The 19035-nt window shown below is 37.6% G+C and overlaps 1 protein-coding gene and 1 pseudogene across 1 annotated transcript in view; both read left to right on the top strand.

Moving 5' to 3' along the window:
• XYLT1 (xylosyltransferase 1) overlaps window positions 1-19035 on the top strand; it is a 423706-nt gene that overhangs the window by 135174 nt on the left and 269497 nt on the right. The window lies entirely within an intron of this gene.
• On the top strand, window positions 2913-17358 carry LOC130455631 (60S acidic ribosomal protein P1-like; annotated as a pseudogene).

Below are 19035 nucleotides of genomic sequence, written 5' to 3'. Positions count from 1 at the left end.
TCTGCCTTCTCTTGAGTCTATTCCTCCCTGGTGCACCTGTTGGCAGTCTTCATGCAGGAATTCACAATTCCTTTTTTTTTTCCCCCAGTGACAAAAGACCTTTTTAGAAGCTCAAGGAAAAAATGTATTTCGAGAGTCTTCTGTTCACAATAAATTGTGGCTTGAGTTCTAAAGCTTAGTATATGAAGTATTCCATTGCAGTATACCTAAAAGAGTTGCCCATTGGCTGTTTCCAACTCTTATTTCTTGGTGAGAAGATATCTTTATAAATCTGTAGCCATACACTCCACCTGGGATTCCCCTGACAGGCTTCCTGTCATTGGCCAAGTCATATTGTTTAGTGCTTCTGTTGTTACTGTCTGCACAGAAAGCCACTGTAGAGGCTGAATTGAAAAAGAAGGAAAACTCAGAAACTGAAATTTATACCCCAAGTTCTGATTGAGCCCATTCACCTTTTTGTCTTTTGTTTACAAACTTTTCAGAAGCATATAGAAGGGGCAACTAGAGTGGATGGAGTATCAGGATATGGGTTCAAATCTGGCCTCAAACAATTCCTAGCTATCTTTCTGTATATGGAAAAAAAATCCATAAAATGGTCTGACCATAATCATCTAGCCTAGTGATATCAATCATATGTCGTCAAATAAATAGGGCCTGCTAATCTGTACATTTGACTTTGTTTTAAAATGTAACAAAAATAGACGTATTATTGTATTTTTTTATTTATTTCATTCATATTTTTCAATTTCACTTTACTCTGCTTTGGGCTGTACTAGGGATGTGTTGTGGGCTGCATGCAAACTACATGTTTGATACCTCTGGTCTAATCCAACACTTTTATTTTATTTTTTTTTTAAACCCTCACCTTCTGTCTTGGAGTCAATACTGTGTATTGGCTCCAAGGCAGAAGAGTGGTAAGGGCTAGGCAATAGGGGTCAAGTGACTTGCCCAGGGTCACACAGCTAGGAACACTTTTATTTTTTTAAGAGTTAAATAGTAGCTAACATGAACCAGGCACGAGTGCTAAGTGCTTTTCAATTATTATCTCATTGGATTCTCACAACAACCCTGGGATGGAGGTGCTGTTGTTGTCCCCATTTTACATACGAGGAAACTGAGGTAAACAAAGGTTAAATGACTTGCCCAGGGTCACACAGCTTGTAAGTGCTTGAGACTTGATTTGATTGAGGTCTTCCTGACTCCAGCCCTGGTGCTCTATCCAATAAACCATCTAATTGCCTAAGTGACTTGTCCAAGGTCATACAAGCAATAAAAGGCATTTATCCAGAACTCAGTTTTAATCCTAGATACAAATCTGTTTTTTTTTAATGTAGCATCTATTTCCTTGACATATTTTTTTAACTTTATCTTCCATCTTAGAATGAATACAGTGTATTGGATTCAAGACAAAAGAGTGGTAAAGGCTAGGCAATGGGGTCACATAGTTAGAAAGTGCCTGAAGCCAGATTTGAACCCAGGGTCTCCTGTGTCTTGGCCCAGCTCTCAATCCACTTAGCTACCTAGCTGCTCCTTTGACATCTTAACATAGTATACAAAAAATAATTGAATGTTTCAGGATCATCATTAGCCACGTAAATTATAACACTGTTCTGAAATATAGTATCATCTTCTTAGGGTCTGAAGTATGTATGGCTTTTGCCCATACATTAAAAAGCCCCAGATGACTGTGCTTTAAAAATTCTTGTGTTTGCATGGTTCGATGGAGATATAGTTGGGGATGTAGCCTCTAAACAATCACCCTGATGCAAATATTAACCATATGCAAATAGGTCTTGATCAATGACACATGTAAAGCCCAGAGGAATTGCTCATTGGCTACAGGAGGGGGTTGGGGAGAGGGGAGGGAAAGAACATGATTCATATCCTAAATCAATTAATTAAATAAATGAACTTAAAAAAATTCTTGTGTTTGGTCTCAATGATTTTTATCTCTTCCTACATTTATCACGTGCTGTCAGTTGTCACTTCCCAATCTGTCAGTGTGCCTCTTTCTTCATCCTTCTCTTTCTTGCAATTGAGGATAATAAGATTTAGAATTGAAAGGGCCATTAGAGATCATCCAGTCCAATGATGTTAAACACAAATAGAAACTGTATATAAGGATCCCTTCAGGCTGAATATTGACTTCGTTTTAAAATGTAATGTTATTTTTGTTTTATTGTATTTTTACTTATTTATTACATATTTTCCAATTACATTTTAATCAGACAGCATTAGTTGGGGCATCCAGTGTTTGATTGCCCAGTTCTGGTCCATCTCCCTCCTTTTGGTGAGGGGGAAACTGAGGCCTAGAAGAGCAGAAAATAAATTGAATCAAGTTACACATTTGAACCAGGATTCCTATCCAAGTTTCTCCAGTACAGATCTTGTGTGTTGCTTCATCTCTGCTCTGGGTCAGTGGCACCCAGTAAACAAGCATTTGAGAACTACATAAAAAAATAGGAACTAAAAAGGCTTTGGGTGAGGGCCTGAAGAGATCTGCTGTGAAAGATCTCTGCTTGTATTTTTTCAATAGCTTGTTACATTGGTTGGGGTTCCTCAGAGGCCTTTTTGCTTATTTTCAGGCTTTTGCCTGTGTTCTGTATAGCTGAAATTGCTGCATTGCAAAGTATCCTAATATGTCAAGGAAGGTGCTACTCTTAGTTTGTGTTTGGAGGGAAGAGAATAGGAGAGAGCTATAGAGAAGTAGACTACATTTTCTACTGTGTCTCTGCTGAATTCTCCTAATTATTACAGTTCTGAGGTGTCTCTGGGATAGCAAAAAAAAAGCAAAGTAAACATGAACAACTCAGAAAGACAGCTATTGCACAAGTGTAAGGTATTCTTCTTCTGTTTACATTTCATTACCAAGAGCTGGTGATTAGTTAGTTTAATATTGATCACAGATGTTAGTGAACCGAAAAGCTGTTTGAACTTGGCTCTCTAGTATGAAATTCTAGATCAGAGAAATTTAAATGCATTTGGGAAATACAAACAGTTTCATTTTAATAGTCCTTATTTAAAAGTACAACGTGTTTTTGGACAGATGAAGAAAGAGGATCATTGGTTCATTGACTAATTGTTTTTACTTGCTCGTTATTAATCTCATTATCTTACAAGATTGCATTTTTATGGGTTCTCTTGTCTTAGACATACTCTTCTCTTGTTGGACAGCAGGGCCAAGGGCTCCACATCCTCTATATGAAGAAGGTTTCAAAGCAGTCTTTTCCCCATTTACTACCAGCTAGGCTGCTTTTGACCTTCTTTGGACTTCTCCATCTTGCCCTCAGAGCAAGCACTTTCTCTCCCTCTTCCTTCCTTCACCCACCATTGTCATCATTCTTGTGTGTTTTGTTCCCTCCCCATTTATTTACATCTCCATTGCCTTTTTGCATTTATTTGCATCCCTTGGTTCTTCTCCCTTGTAAACCTCAAAATTTCTCAGACTTATGAATGTTAGGGGTTTCTCCCATTGGGGAATCTTCTACTTAAAAAAATTCCTTAGCAGATGGTGAGAACTCTACTTGAGTGTGGGGGCTTCTAGCTATGGGAGTGTCCCTGCTCCACCCTACTTAAGACTGCTTTAGGACAGAAACGGCTTGCTAAACAATGAAAGTACTTTGATCCATGCTTATGGAAGGGACAGGAAGTTCTTTGAGTCCTGAGTGTCTTAGAATTGATACAATGGGATACTAAGTACCTATAAAGGTGGGGTAACTTGTAAACTACTTCAACCTAAAAGGGTGATAACTTATTCAGAGGTTTTTTCTTAATGAAATTTGTCGACACAGCAGCATTTTTTTCTGACTTACTAAAGAGATTAAAACTACTCAGCTGTGAATTCAAAATGGGCGGTCCTTTAGAAACATCTATAGTGATTGGTAGATGTAAGGACTTAGGGGAGGTGACATAGGAGATTTTGCCCTTAAAAATAAGAGCTCAGAGAAGAGCTGGATCTGATTCTGAGGGAACTCATTTTGAGAAGACTCATTCTGAGGATCTCAATTTCTGACTCTCATTCTGAAGGAGAGTTCCTTGAGGAGCTCCTCTGAGGGTCTCTGTCCCTCTGGGGTAGGAGCTCTGGAGGCTCTTGAGAGAGGCCCTTTGAAACAATCTCTGGCTGGAAGACTCTTTGAGGAAGGATGCTGGCCTGGTGTTACTAGTATCCTTGTTTAGTCAGACCTTGTGGTGAGTGTTAAAAAACTGACTGATTTCTCTTTTAAGACTCAGGTCTAGGCCATATTGGCTTGAGGCCCTTCATACTTATTCCTTTCTTACTCTCTCTCTCTTTCTTTGATTACTCATTGTATTGTTAATTAAAATCTCTATAAAACCCAATTGACTTGGGTATTTGAATAATTGGGAATATTTCCCTGGCGACCACCTTATATTTGATTTTAAAACCCAAGACACTGTAGTGAAACATATTTCTGTGGTCAAATTTACTCACCCTCTCTTATATCTATCACAATTTATAACTTCCACCATTTTAACTCACTACAGTTTAAGACCTCAACCATTTTAAATCTCCACCCTTCAGCCAGTGACTGGCATCACTGCAAACAAGTCTCTCCTTGCCCAGCTCCTGAAATGGCCTTCTCTGAGCTCACCTGCATCTGCTCAGCCCTCAGCCTTCACAATGATGAGGTCAGAGTAATGAAGGATAAAATTCACGTCCTCATTAAAGCAGCAGGTGTGAACATCGCACCATTCTGGCCTGGATTGTTTGCCAAGGCCCTAAATAGTGTAAACTTTGGAAGACTCTGCAATGTAGGAGTTGGTGCACTTGCTCCAGCAGCTGGCCATGCTACCCCTGCTGAGGACAAGAAGAAAGAAGAAGGAAAAAAGAAGAATCAAGGAGTTTCATGATGACATGGGCATTGATCTGTTTGACTAAATATTTTTTGTAACATTGAATGAAAAGCTTGATTCAACTAAAAAAAATAATAATAGTATCTGGAGGCTTCTGCAGCAATTTAATTCCACCCAGCTTGAGCATGAGATCCCCAAGATTGGGTGGTATATAGTCCTTTTGCTCGTGGCCCTCATGATGGAATGATTGGAGTCAACTCAGGAGTGATGTTAATGAATTTAACTAGAAATAGAAATACATATTTCAAGAATAGCACAATTCCAAGGGGCTTGGCTTGGGAGGACATGCTGTACCCAGAATTATAACGTGTGGGGAGACAAGGATTTACTGAATATTATTTTTTACTTTAACCTAGAGTGACTCTATGTGTTTCTGTGCCAGTGGAATTACAGGCTGGACCACCACATGTACGGCAGTAATTGTAAAAGAGGAGAACAAGATGGTGTGTCTGTTCTTAATGGTAACTGAGGTGTCTGTCATGACAACAAGCAACCAACTCTCAAGGCATTAAATGAAGTGAGATATGATTTTCTTCCCTTTCAAGACAATCTTTTTCAATAACCTTCAGTTGAACATTTTGGAACTCTACATACTTTTCAGTGGCACAGTGCCTGGCACATAGTAGGCACATATGTAGCCAAATATTGCTTATCCACAAGTGCATGCACCATTTCTGAAATCGCTCCTGGGAAATTTGTTATTTCAGTCCCATTTCTCTCTGCCTCTTAACTTTGTTTTTGTTTCAGGCATTTCAATTGTGTCTGACTCTTCATGATCCCATCTGGAGTTTTCTTGGCAAAGATACTAGAATGGCTTGCCATTTCCTTTTCCAACTCATTTTAAAGATGAAGAAACTGAGGCAAATAGTCTTAAGTGACTTGCTCAGGATCACACACCTAGTAAATGGCTAAGGTCAGAATTGAACTCATGAAGATGGGTCTCCTTGACTCCAGGCTTGCCACCCTATCAAGTGTGTCACCTAGCTTTACGCATACCTTTTAACTTCAGAGCAAATTCTTCCCAGTTATAGAATCAGGAGTATCAGAGCCACAGGGATGTAAAGATCATACGAGTATAGATTTCAAGTTAAAAAGGACCTTAAAGGTCATCTAGTCCAATTCCTTCATGTTGCCAATGAAGATGTATAGTGATTTGCCCCAAATCACAAATCCTGAAATGGATTTGAAACAATACCTTGCTGGTAAAATGTCTGACAACCTGGATAACCTGCTTTTTAGTTTATATTATTAACATTCCCTCCATTACTTTATTCAGACTAGAAATTGACAAAGCAATAAATCAAACCTTAAGTTTCTAGCATGTGCCCATTTCTGAGGTGTAATTTGACAATTGCCTCTGACCAACCTGCTCCCACACAGCCCTGGTTTAAGTTTGGTCCTCTGACACTGGAGGCAAAGCTTTTTCCTGTTTCAAATCATCCAACCTGATTCTGGATCCATGTTTTAGATAGCTGGGATCCCTTCTAGGTAATGTAGAACATAGAGACTATGATTTCTAAGTAAATAAGGCATAACTAAAAGACATTCCAAATTCATACAAAAATGATTTTGAATCCTCTAAGATTTGTGATTATCTTTACCAGTGTTCCTCTCTGTGGATGTGTGCAAATTAATTAGGAACCAACTGGACACAAGGGTTTCCCCTCCCTCCTCTTTCAATAGTGCAAATCAGCTCACCAGAAATTTAATATACACCTGTTTTGTGCTCTAATGGTTACAAAAACAAAAGGAAAGCAGTCCTTCAGCTTACAGTCTACTAGCAGCAAAGTTGCTCAGTGGATAGAGAGAGCACTGGGCCAGGAGTCAAGAAGACCTGAGTTCAAATCCATCCTTAGACATTTACTAGCCATATGGTCCTAGGCAAATCATTTAATTTGTCTGCCTCAGTTTCCTCCTCTGAAGAAAGAGGATAATAATAGTTCCTTGGATGGTTCTGTTGGCAGTATAGATAGAATAACGAAGACTTTATCTTCCTGAGTTTAAATCTGACCTCAGACAGGAGTTGTGTGACCCAGGGCAAGTCACTTAATCTTCTTTGTCTCATTTCCCACATCTGTAAAATGAGCTGAAGAAAGAAATGGCAAATCATTCCAGTATCTTTGCCAAGAAAACCCCAGATGGGGTCCAGAAGAGTCAGGTATGGCTGAAAAATGACTGAACCACAAAAACAATTCCTATTTCCCAGGATAGTTATGAGGATCAAATGAGATAATATCTGTAAGGCCTTTCACAAACTTGAAAGCTCTGTATCAATACTACTGCCAGCTACTAGAGGGAAACAAAAGACATGTAGAAGTATGAATGATACTACTTATAATAGTTACATATTAGCATACTATATGTTAATTATTACATATATCATGATAATGTCATACAGTAGGACTTTGTTTTACATGACCTAAGGTCCTTTGTTTATTTGATAACCATTTGATAAAAATATTTATTATTTAATTATTTAATAAGTATTTTTTTTTATTTGAAAATACCTACGTGCTTCACCACTTTTCTTAGGCTAATCTGAGCCACCAGCATCACTGCTCTTGTACTCTGGGGCCATTATTAATAACTAATAGTGTGAATCAAAGAGAAGCACCACTGTGATGACACAACTTGTTACAAGTGAGAACTCCAGACAAAAACTGATGCTGGAGCCAATGTTTAGTGCAAAACAAAGTAATGACTCACTAATGCTTTTCAGACTGAGAATGAGTGTAATTGGGAATATTGCTGCAAGAATTTATGCTGCTTGGGAAAAGAGTGCAGATTTAGTGTGCAATTAAAAAATTTTATTTTATGTATTTCTCTGTATTTAACATTTCTGTATTTAATATTTTCTTTATTTTTCTATTGCCAATCACATCTACCCAAATAGACATGTGTTGAGTTAACATAAAATGAAATTCGACTATAATATAATAACATTTATATATGTTATCTCCTTTGGTTATCACAACCAACATAGGAGATAGGTACTGTCATCATTGCCATTTTACAGAGGAGGGAACCAGCTGAGAGGTGTTAAGTTGCCCAAGGTCATACTGTGGCTTAGTGTTTGAGGCTGAATTTGAACTCAGCTCTTTGAGCCTCTAAATCTCCTCTCTATTTATGTAAATATCAACAAAATAAATGCCAAGCAATTTTGGGATTTGATAAGAGCATTGAGGGCGTGCTATAAGGGATGGGATTAAATTGAAGGGAAATCCTAAATAAAATCAGGAAAAAAAAAATATATATATATATAACAGTTTACTTCCTCGTGAGAAAGAGCAGTCTCTTTCAGAAGGCGAAGTTGCATCCATGACTCAAGGGTCTCATTGGGCGCCATCACACTTCACGTCCCACATGCTTCCTGAGGAGTCCAGGACTGGTGTGCTTGGGAAATAAAAGGCAACAGAGATGACTGAATACCAAGCTTTAGTTAAATAATTTGCTGTTTATGGTTTCTCTGTTTATGAATCAGTTAAAAGCCCTTTTAAGTGAAATTGGATCGACTACAAAGCGTTGGTTTCATGTATTTCCCTCGCAGTTTAATCAGCGTGATCCAGCTGCTGGAGCTGGGAAAGCAGAGCTGGGTTTTTAATTATCCCTGCTTTGCCTGAGTTCGGAATTCCCAGTCGTGCAGTCTGGGAAAAGATGCCAAAAACCGCATTGTTCTTTAATTAGCTGTTGTAATTGTTTTAGTCTAATCTCCCTGATTAGGAGCAGCATTAACTACAGCTGTAAGAAGAGGCCTGCCCCCTTTGTGCTGCCCTAGTAAACACAGTCTTCTCACTTCTGGGAAGGGACAGAATAGAAAATCAATTAGAACTCAACCAGTGTTGATTGGAAAATGATAAAGATCAGCCACCATGAAGCCGAGATGGCCGAGGCGAGGTGCTTTATGGACCCTGTTGCTGCTGAAGAGTCCAGTTCTGGGAGAAAACCCACACCAGTGGCCTCCCTGTTAGAGAGAAGCATTTGAGGAAGGCTGACATGAAACAAACGGGCTATGGAAGCTTCCTGCAAGGAGGGGATCGCTTTCGTCCTTGTATTTGTGTCCCCAGTGCCTGTGCAGGCAGTAGATGGTTCACCAGTACTTGCTGATGGCTTCCTGCCGGCAGAACCACAACTGAGGGAGGATGACCAGGCATTGCTCCCAGGCCCATGAATCTAGAGGATGCTGGAATTACAGTTTGCTGATGGAACTTGGCAGTTCTTCATCAGCATAGAAACAAGAGAACTTAGCATCTAGTTAGCAAGAATAATGACTTAAAATAGGAAGCTATGGGGCAGAGGTAGGCTTCTCCTTTTTGCCTACCTCCATCCCTAATTAGCTGAGAGTGCTTCATGCCACTCACTTACCCTGTGCAAGAGAAAAAAAAATTCCTAGGTGGTATTTTGCAAAATACCCAGCTAGGTTATTTCCACACTTTTGTCTCTTGTTTTTTTTTCTTTCGCCAAACCTTTATCTTCCCCCTTAGAGTCAATAGTGTGTATTAGTTCAAAGACAGAAGAATGGTATGGACTAGGCAATGGGGGTCAAGTGGCTTGCTCAGGGTCACTTAGCTGGGAAGTGTCGGAGTCAAATTTGAACTCAGGACCTTCTGTCTATAAGCCAGGCTCTCAATTCACTGCACCACCTAACTGCTCCCTACCTCCATAGTTTTTTTTATATTTAAGTAATTTCTTAACCTTTTCAATTCCTTTGCCTTCCCCAGTGGGATCTTCCTCACTTTGACATATCCCAGTAAGAACTGACCTATATCATCTCACTTGAGTCACAAAAGGCATATTTCAATTCAGTTAGGCTAGACCCCTGTTGACAAACCTATGGTGTGCTTGCCTGGAGGGAATTGCTCCCCTCTCCCTTTCCACTGAGCCTAGGGACATTTTCTCACATCATAAGCTCTTCTGTCCAACAGCCCAATGCTTCCTCTCTCCCCTTTCTGAGGTAAAGGGGCAGCTTGGGTTGCATCTTGGGCACTCATTCTCCAAAAGGTTCACCATCACTGGGCTAGACCTTTGGGATTACAGAGGTATAAACAAATAAAAGACACTGGTCCTGGACACGAGCTGCTGATCAAATTAGAGGATGTGCTAGATACATAAATCAAAAAAAATAAGGAAGATTATAATGCAGGTAAAGCAGAGATCTAGACAAAGTATAGTTAAGACAGTGTGAGAAAGGAGATCTCATTTTCTTCTAGGGAAATCAGGGAAGATTTCCTGCATGAGGTGGCACTTGAACTGACACTAAAAGAAGAGAGAGATTTCACCAGGCAAAGATGTGGAAAAAGTGAATGAAATCCAGGCATTTCTGAATTCAAATCTGGCCTCTGACACTTACTAGTGTGACTCTGGGCAAATCGATTAACCTCTGTTTGCTTCAGTTTCCTTATCTATAAAATGGGAAGAATAGTACCTCTCTCCTGGGGTTATTGCAGGGAGTAATGAGATGTTAACTATAAAGTGCTTATCATAGTGTCTGACACATAGTAAGTGCTATAAATATGTTAACAATTTCTATTTTATGAGATACAAAGATGAGACCTGAGACTGGTGAAAGATTCAAAAAGTCCAACAGAATTTATTTTTTTAAAGTTATTTAAACCCTTACCTTCCATCTTAGAATCAATATTGTGTATTGATTCAAAGGCAGCAGAGCAGTAAAGGCTAGGCAGTGGGGGTGGGTGGGTTAAGTGAGTTGCCCAGGGTCACACAGCTAGTAAGTGTCTGAGGTCCAATTTGAACCTAGGACCTCCTGTCTCTAGTTCTGGCTCTCAGTCCACTGATCTAATAGCATTTATTGAATAGAATCATGCTAAGTGTTCTAAAGCAGTGTTGCCAGATTGAAAGAGAAACAAGGTCATCTAATCCATATATAATGATCCTATGAGTAGCAGATTGGCTTAATTTGCAAATGTAACATTATTTATGTTTTATTGCATATTTATTTATTTTGTTAAGTTAGGAGATAGCCAGCAAGTTGCATGTTTGACACCTCTGTTCTGGGGAATACAAAGAAAGTCAAGAATAAGATTCCTATTGTAAGAATACTGACTCATCTATTATTCTTGGAGTGCAGAAACAGTGGAATTTGATGCTACACCTAAAGGCAAGAATCAACTTAGCCTACTTTGGGGCCATAATATTACCAGCAGCCATTATTCCCTCATTATCTCACTGGTTCAGGCCAACTTTCCTATTCCATCATATTGATAGACAGATTGGTAGAACTCCATACACTGGGGAATGCACTGACAGGGGAATGCACCCTCTGGTGAAACACCCAAGTGATTGTTGAAAGGAGAGGACAAGATTCTAATTTTTTCAGCAACAATTGGGTCATACATTCCTGTTGATGTCCAAACTGTAAAAACTTGGTGATGTTTGATTCAAAAGCAATCTGCCGGATCTACAAAAGGATGAATCTCAGTGTTTAGTCACTCATCACTGCTCTTAAAGAATTTTCATTGAGAAGATCACATATGAGTAAAAATAATTGTAGAATAACCTATGCATCCCACTATAATTAAGTGCTAAAACTACTAATATAAGCAGTGAATACAGAAATAGGTTAAAAAAAAGGAAAGCTCTCTGAGGACCAGAGTTAGTAGGGGTATAACGAGTCATTCAGTCAATTAGCATTTATTAAACAGATTAAGGCATGGAGCTAAACCAGGGGGTTACAAAGAAAGACAAAAGGCTGATTTGTACTCTCATTGAGCTTACAGTCTAGTGGAAGAGACAACATGTAAACTAGACACAAACAATATATATACAGAATAAATTAGGGATAGTCCCAGAGGAAAGACAGTAAGATTAAAGAGAACTGGTAAAGGCTTCTTGCAGAAAATGAGACTTTAGCTGAAACGTAATGGAAGCCAAGGGAGTTAGGAGGCGGAGATTATTCCAGAGAACATTCCAGTCATAAGGGACAGACCGTGGAAATATCTGCAGTTGGGAGGTAGAATATCTTCTTTGAGGAACAGTAAGGAAGCCAGTGTCACTGGATCATAGAGTTCATGAAGCAGAGGAAGAAGTAGAAGATATAAACATACTGGAAAGGTAGAAAGGGGCCAGGTTATGAAGGACCATGTTATGAAAAGCTTTACAAGCCAAACAGAGGATTTTATATTTGATCTTGGAGACGATAGGATGCCACTGGATTTTATTGAATAGGGAATATGATTAGTCCTGTACATGAAGAATAAGAATAACAGCTGAATGGAGGAATCATTGGAGTGGGATGAGATTTGAGTCAGAGGACTGGCCAGCAGTCAGAATAAGGTGTGATATGTTGAGGGCTTGCATGGGGGTGATTACAATGTCAAAAGAGAACGGTGGAGGAGGTCAGATGGAGACAAATGATGTTATGAATGTAGAAATAATAAGCCTTTACAGTGGACTAAGTATTAGAATAGGATAAGAGAGAGAGTAGGTTGTGGGCCTGGGTAAATGGGAGAGTGATTCTACCCTTGACAGTAAGAAGGAGGTTTGTACCTTTTGACTTAGTATGTCTACAAAGTCAAGAAAGCAATTTTTTTTTGTAAGAAAGAGCTGTGACAAAATTTCAAAAGTTACATATTTTCCCCCAAAGCAGTCTGCAAGCAGTGAGAAGGAGAATTTAGAAAAGAGACAGCCAACCCCTGGATAGATTGGCCATAGTTGAGATGCTTTTTGCCTACCAGTAGCTTTGCACTTTGAATTCAACTCTATTGTGCTATTTGGAAAAAAAAATTCCCCCTGTAAATGCTTCTTTTACCCTGGAGAAACATAACCTTTTTTTTTTCTATAAAAAAGAAAACCTAACACATCTAGCAGGATCATTACAAGAGGGGGCAGATACGTATCAGACCTAGTTTCTGTCTAAATACCATCAAGTGTGACCAGCAGAAAGGAAGCATTGTGGCTAAGGAGCACACCGGAGTGAAGGCTGTGAGGTGGAACAATGGAGTACTTCAGAACAGAATATCAAAGAGGTTCTTAAAGCCAGCTCTGAGTTTTAAGCTTTTCAGTCTCAAGGCACTGGGCTGATGTCATGCTTTTCCACGAGGTCATCATGGCTTCGAAGCCAGGAATAACTTCTCCCAGATAGCTTTTCCTTGCCTGGAACAGAAGTCAAGGCCTCCTTGTTTGGTCTGAGTTGTGCTTTAGGGCTGAATTTAAGGCAGTTGACTCCATTTTGGGGGTGGAAAATTTGAATTTGTCTGAGTAGTCCCTGCAAATTTTCAGAGGATCAAGGTCTGGGGTAAAGATTATCACCTCTTACCACAGTACTGATCTATAGGACACTGTCCAAGGTGCTGGGGGAGGAGTTTAACAAAGAAGTGCATAAGGCATGATCCCAAAACAAACTGAATTAAAATAACTTAAATACTCCATTCTTATCTTTTTAAAAAAAATCTTTCCAAGATGCAATACTCCATCCATCCTTGCCTTCCCATTTTTTTTGGTGACTTTCCCCCCTTATTTTCCCCATAGCTCATATAGGCTCAATCCAATGTACTAGAAGACTCCCTCAATTTCTTTTGACAATATACGGATCCCTATAGCACTTGACCTGTTTCCCTGTCGCTTCTTCCTTTTACCACATAATTGCTCCCTCTTTTTTGTCCTTTTTCTATGATGCTATTTATTTCTGCTCATCTTCAAAGTCCTTCATGCATTGTATGCTACAACTTGTTTATATCTGCCATACAACTCTTCATTTCTCTCCGTAGGATACTCAGTTTGGAAACTATTGTGTTCCATGTCTTGTAGCCATATAACACCAGTAAGAACTTAGTATTGAAAAGATAGGTCTTTGTTTATGGAAGAATTTTGCAGTCATTAAAGTTCTGCACTTTTTTTTTTAAGAGGAAATTTAGCTTCTAATTCTCCTATTCCTATAATTATAGGATTCTAGCATCACCATGTTGTCCATTTGTACTATCTGTTCCAGATTTACATGCTGATAGATCATCTTAAAACATTTTCCAGCCAACTGCATGTCATAATCTAGTGAATAGACATTCTTTATGTACTCATTTTCCCCCACATTAATTGTCAGCCTCTTTTTTTGAGTGGTTACAGATCTCTTCTCGGAGACTCTTTAATGTTCTGAAGTTATTGAAAATCAACACAATGCTGCCTTTAAACGGGAACATCTGGAAGACCTCACCACCTTAAGGGAATGCCTTTTCTTTTTCTTTCGCCCAGTGCATTTTTATTTAATTATTTCCCAATTACATGTAAACATTTTAAACATTCATTTAAAAAAATTTAGTTCCAACTTCTCTCTTGCTCTTGACACTCTCCTCTCATTAAGAAGTAGACAATTTGATATCAATTATGTATATAAAGTCACATGAAATATATTTCTATATTAACCATGCTACAAAGGAAAACAGACAAAAAAAGGGAGAAAAGTACAGAAAGTTCAAAAAGTTTGCTTCAATCTGCATTGAGTTGATCAGTTCTCTCTCTGATATCATCATGGATCCTTTGGAATTGTCTTGGATCATTGTCTTGATCAAGGTAGCTAAGTCTTTCACAATTGATCATCCTTAACAATCTTGCAATTATTGTGTACAATGTTCTCCTGTTTCTGCTCACCTCATTTTGTATGAGTTCAATCTTAAGTCTTGTCTTCCCAGGTTTTTCTGAAACCATCCCACTTGTCATTTGATGTAGGGCAGTAGTATTCCATTACAGTCACAAATTACAACTTCTTCATCCATTTCACCCTTGATGGGAGGGAATTCCTTTTCATCTTGAATTTTGTGTAAAATCTCCTCCATCACAGAGGTGGAACACTTTATTAATCATAATGTATATTTCCATTTTTGTTTTGTTTTTGCTATTTATGATTAAAGGGGTATTGAATGAGGTTATATCTATTGCTGTTTCTTTCAAGGAATCTCGAATGAGAATGAGAGTTACATTGTTAATCATCCAACCAATCAACAGTCATTTTTAAGTGCTTGTTTATTGGAACAGATTCTCTAAGATAGTGTTTTACCCTACCTACCAAAGCAAAAGCTGTTTTCCCCTCAAGTCAAGTAGATGGTAACTAGATTGGGATCTTATATTCACTATACTTTTCAGTCCAACTTTGTAATGGAGAAGATGTGACCAACAGTGGAATATCATTTGCAAAAGCTTGTCTATTCCCACTAATAACATCATCAAGACTAACCCCAGTGTGTGCATATCAATGATTCTCCTAAAATTTTTTTGTAAGTAGGGATATATGTCAGTAGTTGTTGGTTTTCTTTCAATAGCATTTTTTCTCAGGACCAACATCTCCAATATTTTCCCCCTATCTTTAAAAATTCCCTTTTCTTCTAATACTTTATGAATCAATCCTACAATACCCTTTGCTTTTCTGTCACCTTCATCATGGATCTTTTTTATAGGTACTTGGTCTAATCCAATTGTTTTTCCCTTTGTTTTTGTCTCTAGTGCTATTTACATATCCTCTATAAGAACATTTGGGATTATGATGTTAGAATCCAAAGATAGTAGTTCTATTGTCAAGGTAAAAACTTTTTGTTATAAAAATGTAGATCCCCCATCCAGTGTTCTTTTCTTATTGCTCTCCTCCTATTTTTCATCTTAAAATGCCATTAGAATGACTACCAAACAATTGAAAAATGATCTTACTTTCCACTGGCAATATTGCTCATAATCCTATATCACTATTTGTAAAATTTGGAAATGATTTTGTTTTCTAAATTAGTGTTTCCTTTGGACATAATATTTTTAATTTAACAAATATGTCAAGCATTTGCTGAAAAAGACACTTTTAGTACTCTTTTAGTCTCCTTATGGCAATTGATTTATATTGGTTAAATGTCTATAAAATTGTTATTATTAGTGGCAGTGTCAATTCTATTATTTATTACCCATTTTAACATGAACAACTCTTTAAAAAAGATCGAGATTAACTTTTGTCAATTACATACTAAATTCTTTTTTCATTAGCATTCTTATTCTAGATTTATCACTAATCTGAAGCTTACCTTTAACAAGTTGGTGGTTTGATTGTAGATAGACAGCTGATTCAGGAATGACTGAATAACTCATCAATAATGAGTCTTTTTCTGTATGTTAAAATATAATCACTTTTTTGGGTTGTTGTTGATGATGTTAACTGTGCTAACAAAGTCCAGTCTACCCATACTTTTCTGGAAAGAAAGAATTTTCTTGATATTGAGATATGAGGCTTCTCTAAGTTTTTGGTCTCTCATATTCCTTATCTCATATCCATGTTTTCCCTTATAAAAGTGTCATAATGTAATGCAGTAGACTTTATCAAGTTTTTTTTAATTAACTTTCTTTCTTAAAATTACTGAATATTGATTTCAAGGCAGAAGAGCAATAAGAACTGGACAGTTGGAGTTAAATGACTTGCCCAGAGCCACATAGCTAAGAAGTGTCTGAGGCCAAATTTGAATCTAGGACTTCCCATCTCCAGGCCTGGCTCTCTATCTCCTGAACTACCTAGTTACCCCTCAAGCTTTTTTTTTTTTTTAACCCCTACCTTTCATCTTAGAATCAATACTGGTTCCAAGGCAGAAGAGCAGTAAGAGTCAGGCAATAGGGGTTAAGTGGCTTGCCCACGGTCATACAGCTTGGAAATGTCTGAGACCAGATTTGTACCTCCCATCTCTAGACCTGACTCCCAATATACTCTGCCACCTAGTTACCCCCTCCCCTCAAGTTTTTTGGTAGATTTTCTCTACATAATCCTCTGGTGATGGTGTTAAGTTTTCTTGGTGTTCTTTGTCCACAAACTTATGAGTTAAAATACCAGATGTTTCAATGGTATAAGGAATATCTTACTGGCTTTGGGCAACCAAAAAAAAAAAAGTTTGCTGATTCCTTTCCTTTTCATCTTACCATTTAAACACAACTTTAATCTTCCTTCTGGTTTCATTTAGAGCTAGAATAGCAAGGTTTAATAAGATTCACTGCTTTTAGTACAAGGATTCTCTTTTATTTATTCATTTTTGATATTTTGTTTTTTTCTGAATTGCATGTAAAAACAATTTTTAATGTTCATTATCTTAAAATTTGAGTTCCAAATTCTCTCTCTCCTTTCTTCCCTTCCTGAGACAGTAAGCAATTTTATATTGGTTATACATGTTTGATCATGCAAAGCATATTTCCACATTAGTCATGCTATAGAAGAAGACATATTTCAAAGAAAACCTATGAAGAAAGTAAAGGGAAAAATAGAATGCTTTAATCTTCATTAAGACTCTCTGCGTTCTTTCTTTGGAGATGGATAGCATTTTTCATTATGAGTCCCTTGGAATTATCTTGGATCCTTATAATGCTGAGTATCATTAAGTTATTCACAGTTGATCATCATACAATATTGCTGTTACAGTGTAGTACAAGGATTCTTAATGTTTTCTGGGTCTTGAGCATTTGGGGAATCTGGTGAAGCCTATATATATATATATCTAGAATTATATGAATTATTTTAAAGGCATAAGATAAAATACATAGGATCAAAAAATAGATATAGTTATCAAAATGTTTTTATTTTTAAGTTTATATATGATATAAAAAACATAATTATATATTATATATTTTATATAATTAATGCTACAAACAATGATTTAATTCATTGTTTTACTGAGGAAATATTAATAATACAGATTAAACTTAAAGGTGTTCCATGAATGGACTTTTTTTTTCCCTAGAGAGCCAGTTGTTAAACATTTATCAGGATACCACCAGGAAAGTTAAGTGAAAGTCTACAAGTGGTATAATAAATGTGTGATTGAGCATGATCAATCTCCATCTTTTCTATCTTTCTCCCAGTAGATATGAACCATTGAACCATCCTGCATTTTTTTGTGTGCGTTTCATGGATTTCCATTGGCAAACAATCAATGACCAAGTAGATACCCTACTGATAATGTGGCTCCATAATTAATTCTAAAGTCAGCCTTGGTCAAAGCCTTACCAGTGTGGTAGAATCTATCATAACTTCAATACAACTATCAGAACCTTTGAGAACCCAGGGCCAATCAACTACATTCAAAGCATAGGTGTTTAATTAGTGATTGTTGAGTGAAGAGATGAATAAATTTATGAATCTCTCAACTTATGATACATTAAAATACATTAAATAAATAAATACATTAAAATGTATTTAAGGAGAGAAAATATACTTACAATAAAACTAAATAACAATGAAAGGAAAGATGTGATCAGTGTCAAATGAATAATCTTAGAAAAGGGAGAAGTCACTGTGAACTGGGGTTCATAAAGGAAGTAGGATGCGAGTTGGTCCTGAAAGTTTGAATAGGATTCCAATAAGCAGAAAGAAGGGAGAATTATTACAGCTATTATTGCCTGTGTTCACTCTTCTAGTGTGCAAAGGCAAAACCTGAATGAGGCCAAAAATGGGATTCCTGAACAACCACTCTGGCCAAGAATAATTTATGGTTCATGTTGGCAGCAAAAGGAAGCCTGGCTGCTCCTCATTCTGTGGTCAGGATACTGGAGTCCTAGAGGAATCACAGTTCTTCTGAGAGGCACAACAGTGCAGGTCTCTGTTCACTAGGAAGCTGTGTGTAATAGACCATGATCCCCTTCAGAGCTGACTTTGTCCCCAAGTCCAGGCAGTAGATTCACCATTGTTCTGGGGCTCATATAATCAGCTTTAAGAACTAATTACAGGGTCATTAAGAGGAAAGTAAGCTAAAATTGTGTGTCATTTATTTATATGCTGCTCCAGGGACAAATTTTGTTTCTAGATTCCTGCTCCTTTCACAAAGACTTTGCAAGCATTGGGTATAGGCTAAAAACCCAATTAACAACTAGGTAGATGTTGTATAGGAGACAGAATTATGGAACTTGAGTTTCTAAAAATGGAGTAATCTTGATTTGGAAAACCCTTGAGAATTATCATCTATTTGGCTGGTCTTGAGGTTGAGAATCCTAAATCATAGAGATGGAGTCTAGCACTCTATTGTGAGACACACACATACACACACGCAAACACATGTATGTGTATGTGTGTGGGTACACGTATATCTCAAATTCACAATCATAATTTTGTGCTTTGTGATACAGATAGCAACCCAGTTTTTGGATGGACATCATAGAGTGACAAGAGTGATCAAGAGACTTAACTATAAGGGCATATAGAATTAGAAT

Source organism: Monodelphis domestica, chromosome 7 (assembly GCF_027887165.1).
Source record: "Monodelphis domestica isolate mMonDom1 chromosome 7, mMonDom1.pri, whole genome shotgun sequence".
In the NCBI taxonomy this organism is placed as follows: domain Eukaryota; kingdom Metazoa; phylum Chordata; class Mammalia; order Didelphimorphia; family Didelphidae; genus Monodelphis; species Monodelphis domestica.
The sequence above is the reverse complement of the archived record's forward strand: the minus strand, read 5'-3'. Positions and strand labels throughout refer to the sequence as shown.